This window comes from Triturus cristatus, chromosome 4_2 (genome assembly GCF_964204655.1).
Source record: "Triturus cristatus chromosome 4_2, aTriCri1.1, whole genome shotgun sequence".
In the NCBI taxonomy this organism is placed as follows: domain Eukaryota; kingdom Metazoa; phylum Chordata; class Amphibia; order Caudata; family Salamandridae; genus Triturus; species Triturus cristatus.
Genome location: NC_140586.1, coordinates 930,070,817 through 930,078,316, shown reverse-complemented (window position 1 = coordinate 930,078,316; position 7,500 = coordinate 930,070,817). Strand labels below are relative to the sequence as shown.

General features: G+C 50.3%; 12 non-coding genes across 12 annotated transcripts; 8 read left to right on the top strand and 4 right to left on the bottom strand.

The window, feature by feature from the left end:
- Positions 1-872: 872 nt before the first annotated feature.
- TRNAN-GUU (transfer RNA asparagine (anticodon GUU)) lies at positions 873-946 on the top strand. The gene has a single exon. It is a non-coding gene; the product is annotated as a tRNA-Asn (tRNA).
- Positions 947-1,189: 243 nt separating this feature from the next.
- Positions 1,190-1,261, top strand: TRNAW-CCA (transfer RNA tryptophan (anticodon CCA)). Its single transcript has one exon. It is a non-coding gene; the product is annotated as a tRNA-Trp (tRNA).
- Positions 1,262-1,332: 71 nt separating this feature from the next.
- Positions 1,333-1,403, bottom strand: TRNAG-GCC (transfer RNA glycine (anticodon GCC)). Its single transcript has one exon. It is a non-coding gene; the product is annotated as a tRNA-Gly (tRNA).
- Positions 1,404-2,557: 1,154 nt separating this feature from the next.
- TRNAN-GUU (transfer RNA asparagine (anticodon GUU)) lies at positions 2,558-2,631 on the top strand. The gene has a single exon. It is a non-coding gene; the product is annotated as a tRNA-Asn (tRNA).
- Positions 2,632-2,874: 243 nt separating this feature from the next.
- On the top strand, positions 2,875-2,946 carry TRNAW-CCA (transfer RNA tryptophan (anticodon CCA)). Its single transcript has one exon. It is a non-coding gene; the product is annotated as a tRNA-Trp (tRNA).
- A 71-nt stretch (positions 2,947-3,017) lies between these two features.
- TRNAG-GCC (transfer RNA glycine (anticodon GCC)) lies at positions 3,018-3,088 on the bottom strand. Its single transcript has one exon. It is a non-coding gene; the product is annotated as a tRNA-Gly (tRNA).
- Positions 3,089-4,242: 1,154 nt separating this feature from the next.
- TRNAN-GUU (transfer RNA asparagine (anticodon GUU)) lies at positions 4,243-4,316 on the top strand. Its single transcript has one exon. It is a non-coding gene; the product is annotated as a tRNA-Asn (tRNA).
- A 243-nt stretch (positions 4,317-4,559) lies between these two features.
- TRNAW-CCA (transfer RNA tryptophan (anticodon CCA)) lies at positions 4,560-4,631 on the top strand. The gene has a single exon. It is a non-coding gene; the product is annotated as a tRNA-Trp (tRNA).
- A 71-nt stretch (positions 4,632-4,702) lies between these two features.
- Positions 4,703-4,773, bottom strand: TRNAG-GCC (transfer RNA glycine (anticodon GCC)). Its single transcript has one exon. It is a non-coding gene; the product is annotated as a tRNA-Gly (tRNA).
- Positions 4,774-5,950: 1,177 nt separating this feature from the next.
- TRNAN-GUU (transfer RNA asparagine (anticodon GUU)) lies at positions 5,951-6,024 on the top strand. Its single transcript has one exon. It is a non-coding gene; the product is annotated as a tRNA-Asn (tRNA).
- A 243-nt stretch (positions 6,025-6,267) lies between these two features.
- On the top strand, positions 6,268-6,339 carry TRNAW-CCA (transfer RNA tryptophan (anticodon CCA)). Its single transcript has one exon. It is a non-coding gene; the product is annotated as a tRNA-Trp (tRNA).
- A 71-nt stretch (positions 6,340-6,410) lies between these two features.
- On the bottom strand, positions 6,411-6,481 carry TRNAG-GCC (transfer RNA glycine (anticodon GCC)). Its single transcript has one exon. It is a non-coding gene; the product is annotated as a tRNA-Gly (tRNA).
- Between the last annotated feature and the right edge of the window lie 1,019 nt (positions 6,482-7,500).

The following is a 7,500-nucleotide window of genomic DNA, read 5'->3' as shown; positions in this document are numbered from 1 at the left end:
CTCCTCCTTAAAAATCCTTCCCACTGTCTTTGCCAAATTCCCTGTCCTCCCCGAAATGCTGGGGTGAAACGGGCAGAGTTCTGCGCCCTGCGTCCCTTTATGCGTCCCTAACGCGCTCCCAACGCGCTCCCAACGCGGCCTACAGCCCTGGTCGGGCACAGCCCTGGTCGGGCTTAGACCACTGGGGCCTCTGGAGAGCAAGACCTCCAGAAGCCTATGGTCAGGCCTATTGCACAGGCATTTTGTGCCTGGCCATTCCGGGATTGTTGTGTTTCAAGGCCCAGCCATCAATACTAATGTGATGGCTTTCCCTGAGAACCCTCATGTCCCTGTCCTCCCAAGAGCCCGAGCTTTTATGTAAAATAAGGTGTGCACCTTGGGCCTTCCCCTTTGCGCTCTCTGCCCCCTCTCTTTCTCCAAAGCTGAGCTCTGCAGGTAAATGTATCTATCTGAGTGAGGGGCTAGGGAGGGCCTTGCCCAGCAGTCTTACAAAGCAAGAGTTCAGAGAAAGCACCTGCTCTGGGAAGGAGACTCCGCTCACAGAGAAGACAAGTCTAACATGCCACAGTGAAGATTGGATGGGCAAGACACACGCCTGACAGGCTGGTAGAACACCACCAGAGGAGCAGATAGCTACGCTAAGAAGGCCACAGAAAAGTCATACATGTATCTCATACACTGGGACTGGTTGTAATACTGGCCCTAACACCATTAGATAGTAGTCTGCGCATCATAACACCCAACAGTGACAAGACACTAAGCAAATGGCAAATGCTGCGTAGGATAAAGACGCCTTATATAACACAAGCTCAAGGCAGGCGCGCACACATAAAGATATATGTTGAGTCTCAGGAGATGCGCTTTTGTCACTAGTCTCTGTGGCGCAATTGGTTAGCGTGTTCGGCTGTTAACCGAAAGGTTGGTGGTTCAAGCCCACCCAGGGACGTTTCCTTTTGCATGCATGAAGCACTTTAATAAATCATAGTAATGTGCCTTTGGTCTAGAGCTCCTGCGTGAGACCCTTTCCCTGAACATTTCAATCCTCTGCGTTCTCTCTGCACCTGCACTCAATTTCATCAATAGGATGGAAAACAAAAAGCCAAACCTTGTAATACAACCCTAGGCATATAAGGAGGTGGGCAAAAATGAAAAGGCTCACAACATTTGCTGATGTGACTCCAAAAGCAAGGACCTCGTGGCGCAACGGTAGCGCGTCTGACTCCAGATCAGAAGGTTGCGTGTTCAAATCACGTCGGGGTCACTGTTTCCCATTTTATGCCCCACTGAGTTCCCATATTTGATTTAGAAAGCAAAGTCAAAAGAACACAGCCTTGCATTGGCCGGGAATCGAACCCAGGCCTCCCGCGTGGCAGGCGAGAATTCTACCACTGAACCACCAATGCTTCACATGTGTAGCTTAGAGACAGAGCTCTGTCCAAGACAGTGATGAGGCGCACGCACTCAAATTGCACACCTATGAACAAAGTGTGTGCAACAGACATTGGAATGCCAACGTTTCACATGATGGCAAGAATCAGATGCAGGAGACTATAAGTATGAATGTTTTTGCATTTGCTGAGGTCACTGGCTTGGGACTAGTGTTGTGGTTATCAGGGCATGATGGCAGGCTGCTCCCGACAGAAGGGGCTCATAGAAGGCAGCCTCCAGATCACCAGCACTATTGTGTTTCAGATCATGTCACTGAACTCTCCTCCTTAAAAATCCTTCCCACTGTCTTTGCCAAATTCCCTGTCCTCCCCGAAATGCTGGGGTGAAACGGGCAGAGTTCTGCGCCCTGCGTCCCTAACGCGCTCCCAACGCGGCCTACAGCCCTGGTCGGGCACAGCCCTGGTCGGGCTTAGACCACTGGGGCCTCTGGAGAGCAAGACCTCCAGAAGCCTATGGTCGGGCCTATTGCACAGGCATTTTGTGCCTGGCCATTCCGGGATTGTTGTGTTTCAAGGCCCAGCCATCAATACTAATGTGATGGCTTTCCCTGAGAACCCTCATGTCCCTGTCCTCCCAAGAGCCCGAGCTTTTATGTAAAATAAGGTGTGCACCTTGGGCCTTCCCCTTTGCGCTCTCTGCCCCCTCTCTTTCTCCAAAGCTGAGCTCTGCAGGTAAATGTATCTATCTGAGTGAGGGGCTAGGGAGGGCCTTGCCCAGCAGTCTTACAAAGCAAGAGTTCAGAGAAAGCACCTGCTCTGGGAAGGAGACTCCGCTCACAGAGAAGACAAGTCTAACATGCCACAGTGAAGATTGGATGGGCAAGACACACGCCTGACAGGCTGGTAGAACACCACCAGAGGAGCAGATAGCTACGCTAAGAAGGCCACAGAAAAGTCATACATGTATCTCATACACTGGGACTGGTTGTAATACTGGCCCTAACACCATTAGATAGTAGTCTGCGCATCATAACACCCAACAGTGACAAGACACTAAGCAAATGGCAAATGCTGCGTAGGATAAAGACGCCTTATATAACACAAGCTCAAGGCAGGCGCGCACACATAAAGATATATGTTGGGTCTCAGGAGATGTGCTTTTGTCACTAGTCTCTGTGGTGCAATCGGTTAGCGCGTTCGGCTGTTAACCGAAAGGTTGGTGGTTCAAGCCCACCCAGGGACGTTTCCTTTTGCTTGCATGAAGCACTTTAATAAATCATAGTAATGTGCCTTTGGTCTAAAGCTCCTGCGTGAGACCCTTTCCCTGAACATTTCAATCCTCTGCGTTCTCTCTGCACCTGCACTCAATTTCATCAATAGGATGGAAAACAAAAAGCCAAACCTTGTAATACAACCCTAGGCATATAAGGAGGTGGGCAAAAATGAAAAGGCTCACAACATTTGCTGATGTGACTCCAAATGCAAGGACCTCGTGGCGCAACGGTAGCGCGTCTGACTCCAGATCAGAAGGTTGCGTGTTCAAATCACGTCGGGGTCACTGTTTCCCATTTTATGCCCCACTGAGTTCCCATATTTGATTTAGAAAGCAAAGTCAAAAGAACACAGCCTTGCATTGGCCGGGAATCGAATCCGGGCCTCCCGCGTGGCAGGCGAGAATTCTACCACTGAACCACCAATGCTTCACATGTGTAGCTTAGGGACAGAGCTCTGTCCAAGACAGTGATGAGGCGCACGCACTCAAATTGCACACCTATGAACAAAGTGTGTGCAACAGACATTGGAATGCCAACGTTTCACATGATGGCAAGAATCAGATGCAGGAGACTATAAGTATGAATGTTTTTGCATTTGCTGAGGTCACTGGCTTGGGACTAGTGTTGTGGTTATCAGGGCATGATGGCAGACTGCTCCCGACAGAAGTGGCTCATAGAAGGCAGCCTCCAGATCACCAGCACTATTGTGTTTCAGATCATGTCACTGAACTCTCCTCCTTAAAAATCCTTCCCACTGTCTTTGCCAAATTCCCTGTCCTCCCCGAAATGCTGGGGTGAAACGGGCAGAGTTCTGCGCCCTGCGTCCCTTTATGCGTCCCAACGCGGCCTACAGCCCTGGTCGGGCACAGCCCTGGTCGGGCTTAGACCACTGGGGCCTCTGGAGAGCAAGACCTCCAGAAGCCTATGGTCAGGCCTATTGCACAGGCATTTTGTGCCTGGCCATTCCGGGATTGTTGTGTTTCAAGGCCCAGCCATCAATACTAATGTGATGGCTTTCCCTGAGAACCCTCATGTCCCTGTCCTCCCAAGAGCCCGAGCTTTTATGTAAAATAAGGTGTGCACCTTGGGCCTTCCCCTTTGCGCTCTCTGCCCCCTCTCTTTCTCCAAAGCTGAGCTCTGCAGGTAAATGTATCTATCTGAGTGAGGGGCTAGGGAGGGCCTTGCCCAGCAGTCTTACAAAGCAAGAGTTCAGAGAAAGCACCTGCTCTGGGAAGGAGACTCCGCTCACAGAGAAGACAAGTCTAACATGCCACAGTGAAGATTGGATGGGCAAGACACACGCCTGACAGGCTGGTAGAACACCACCAGAGGAGCAGATAGCTACGCTAAGAAGGCCACAGAAAAGTCATACATGTATCTCATACACTGGGACTGGTTGTAATACTGGCCCTAACACCATTAGACAGTAGTCTGCGCATCATAACACCCAACAGTGACAAGACACTAAGCAAATGGCAAATGCTGCGTAGGATAAAGACGCCTTATATAACACAAGCTCAAGGCAGGCGCGCACACATAAAGATATATGTTGAGTCTCAGGAGATGTGCTTTTGTCTCTAGTCTCTTTGGCGCAATCGGTTAGCGCGTTCGGCTGTTAACCGAAAGGTTGGTGGTTCAAGCCCACCCAGGGACGTTTCCTTTTGCATGCATGAAGCACTTTAATAAATCATAGTAATGTGCCTTTGGTCTAGAGCTCCTGCGTGAGACCCTTTCCCTGAACATTTCAATCCTCTGCGTTCTCTCTGCACCTGCACTCAATTTCATCAATAGGATGGAAAACAAAAAGCCGAACCTTGTAATACAACCCTAGGCATATAAGGAGGTGGGCAAAAATGAAAAGGCTCACAACATTTGCTGATGTGACTCCAAAAGAGAGGACCTTGTGGCCCAACGGTAGCGCGTCTGACTCCAGATCAGAAGGTTGCGTGTTCAAATCACGTCGGGGTCACTGTTTCCCATTTTATGCCCCACTGTGTTCCCATATTTGATTTAGAAAGCAAAGTCAAAAGAACACAGCCTTGCATTGGCCGGGAATCGAACCCGGGCCTCCCGCATGGCAGGCGAGAATTCTACCACTGAACCACCAATGCTTCACATGTGTAGCTTAGAGACAGAGCTCTGTCCAAGACAGTGATGAGGCGCACGCACTCAAATTGCACACCTATGAACAAAGTGTGTGCAACAGACATTGGAATGCCAACGTTTCACATGATGGCAAGAATCAGATGCAGGAGACTATAAGTATGAATGTTTTTGCATTTGCTGAGGTCACTGGCTTGGGACTAGTGTTGTGGTTATCAGGGCATGATGGCAGGCTGCTCCCGACAGAAGTGGCTCATAGAAGGCAGCCTCCAGATCACCAGCACTATTGTGTTTCAGATCATGTCACTGAACTCTCCTCCTTAAAAATCCTTCCCACTGTCTTTGCCAAATTCCCTGTCCTCCCCGAAATGCTGGGGTGAAACGGGCAGAGTTCTGCGCCCTGCGTCCCTTTATGCTTCCCTAACGCGCTCCCAACGCGCTCCCAACGCGGCCTACAGCCCTGGTCGGGCACAGCCCTGGTCGGGCTTAGACCACTGGGGCCTCTGGAGAGCAAGACCTCCAGAAGCCTATGGTCAGGCCTATTGCACAGGCATTTTGTGCCTGGCCATTCCGGGATTGTTGGGTTTCAAGGCCCAGCCATCAATACTAATGTGATGGCTTTCCCTGAGAACCCTCATGTCCCTGTCCTCCCAAGAGCCCGAGCTTTTATGTAAAATAAGGTGTGCACCTTGGGCCTTCCCCTTTGCGCTCTCTGCCCCCTCTCTTTCTCCAAAGCTGAGCTCTGCAGGTAAATGTATCTATCTGAGTGAGGGGCTAGGGAGGGCCTTGCCCAGCAGTCTTACAAAGCAAGAGTTCAGAGAAAGCACCTGCTCTGGGAAGGAGACTCCGCTCACAGAGAAGACAAGTCTAACATGCCACAGTGAAGATTGGATGGGCAAGACACACGCCTGACAGGCTGGTAGAACACCACCAGAGGAGCAGATAGCTACGCTAAGAAGGCCACAGAAAAGTCATACATGTATCTCATACACTGGGACTGGTTGTAATACTGGCCCTAACACCATTAGACAGTAGTCTGCGCATCATAACACCCAACAGTGACAAGACACTAAGCAAATGGCAAATGCTGCGTAGGATAAAGACGCCTTATATAACACAAGCTCAAGGCAGGCGCGCACACATAAAGATATATGTTGAGTCTCAGGAGATGTGCTTTTGTCTCTAGTCTCTTTGGCGCAATCGGTTAGCGCGTTCGGCTGTTAACCGAAAGGTTGGTGGTTCAAGCCCACCCAGGGACGTTTCCTTTTGCATGCATGAAGCACTTTAATAAATCATAGTAATGTGCCTTTGGTCTAGAGCTCCTGCGTGAGACCCTTTCCCTGAACATTTCAATCCTCTGCGTTCTCTCTGCACCTGCACTCAATTTCATCAATAGGATGGAAAACAAAAAGCCGAACCTTGTAATACAACCCTAGGCATATAAGGAGGTGGGCAAAAATGAAAAGGCTCACAACATTTGCTGATGTGACTCCAAAAGCAAGGACCTTGTGGCGCAACGGTAGCGCGTCTGACTCCAGATCAGAAGGTTGCGTGTTCAAATCACGTCGGGGTCACTGTTTCCCATTTTATGCCCCACTGAGTTCCCATATTTGATTTAGAAAGCAAAGTCAAAAGAACACAGCCTTGCATTGGCCGGGAATCGAACCCGGGCCTCCCGCGTGGCAGGCGAGAATTCTACCACTGAACCACCAATGCTTCACATGTGTAGCTTAGAGACAGAGCTCTGTCCAAGACAGTGATGAGGCGCACGCACTCAAATTGCACACCTATGAACAAAGTGTGTGCAACAGACATTGGAATGCCAACGTTTCACATGATGGCAAGAATCAGATGCAGGAGACTATAAGTATGAATGTTTTTGCATTTGCTGAGGTCACTGGCTTGGGACTAGTGTTGTGGTTATCAGGGCATGATAGCAGGCTGCTCCCGACAGAAGTGGCTCATAGAAGGCAGCCTCCAGATCACCAGCACTATTGTGTTTCAGATCATGTCACTGAACTCTCCTCCTTAAAAATCCTTCCCACTGTCTTTGCCAAATTCCCTGTCCTCCCCGAAATGCTGGGGTGAAACGGGCAGAGTTCTGCGCCCTGCGTCCCTTTATGCTTCCCTAACGCGCTCCCAACGCGCTCCCAACGCGGCCTACAGCCCTGGTCGGGCACAGCCCTGGTCGGGCTTAGACCACTGGGGCCTCTGGAGAGCAAGACCTCCAGAAGCCTATGGTCAGGCCTATTGCACAGGCATTTTGTGCCTGGCCATTCCGGGATTGTTGGGTTTCAAGGCCCAGCCATCAATACTAATGTGATGGCTTTCCCTGAGAACCCTCATGTCCCTGTCCTCCCAAGAGCCCGAGCTTTTATGTAAAATAAGGTGTGCACCTTGGGCCTTCCCCTTTGCGCTCTCTGCCCCCTCTCTTTCTCCAAAGCTGAGCTCTGCAGGTAAATGTATCTATCTGAGTGAGGGGCTAGGGAGGGCCTTGCCCAGCAGTCTTACAAAGCAAGAGTTCAGAGAAAGCACCTGCTCTGGGAAGGAGACTCCGCTCACAGAGAAGACAAGTCTAACATGCCACAGTGAAGATTGGATGGGCAAGACACACGCCTGACAGGCTGGTAGAACACCACCAGAGGAGCAGATAGCTACGCTAAGAAGGCCACAGAAAAGTCATACATGTATCTCATACACTGGGACTGGTTGTAATACTGGCCCTAACACCATTA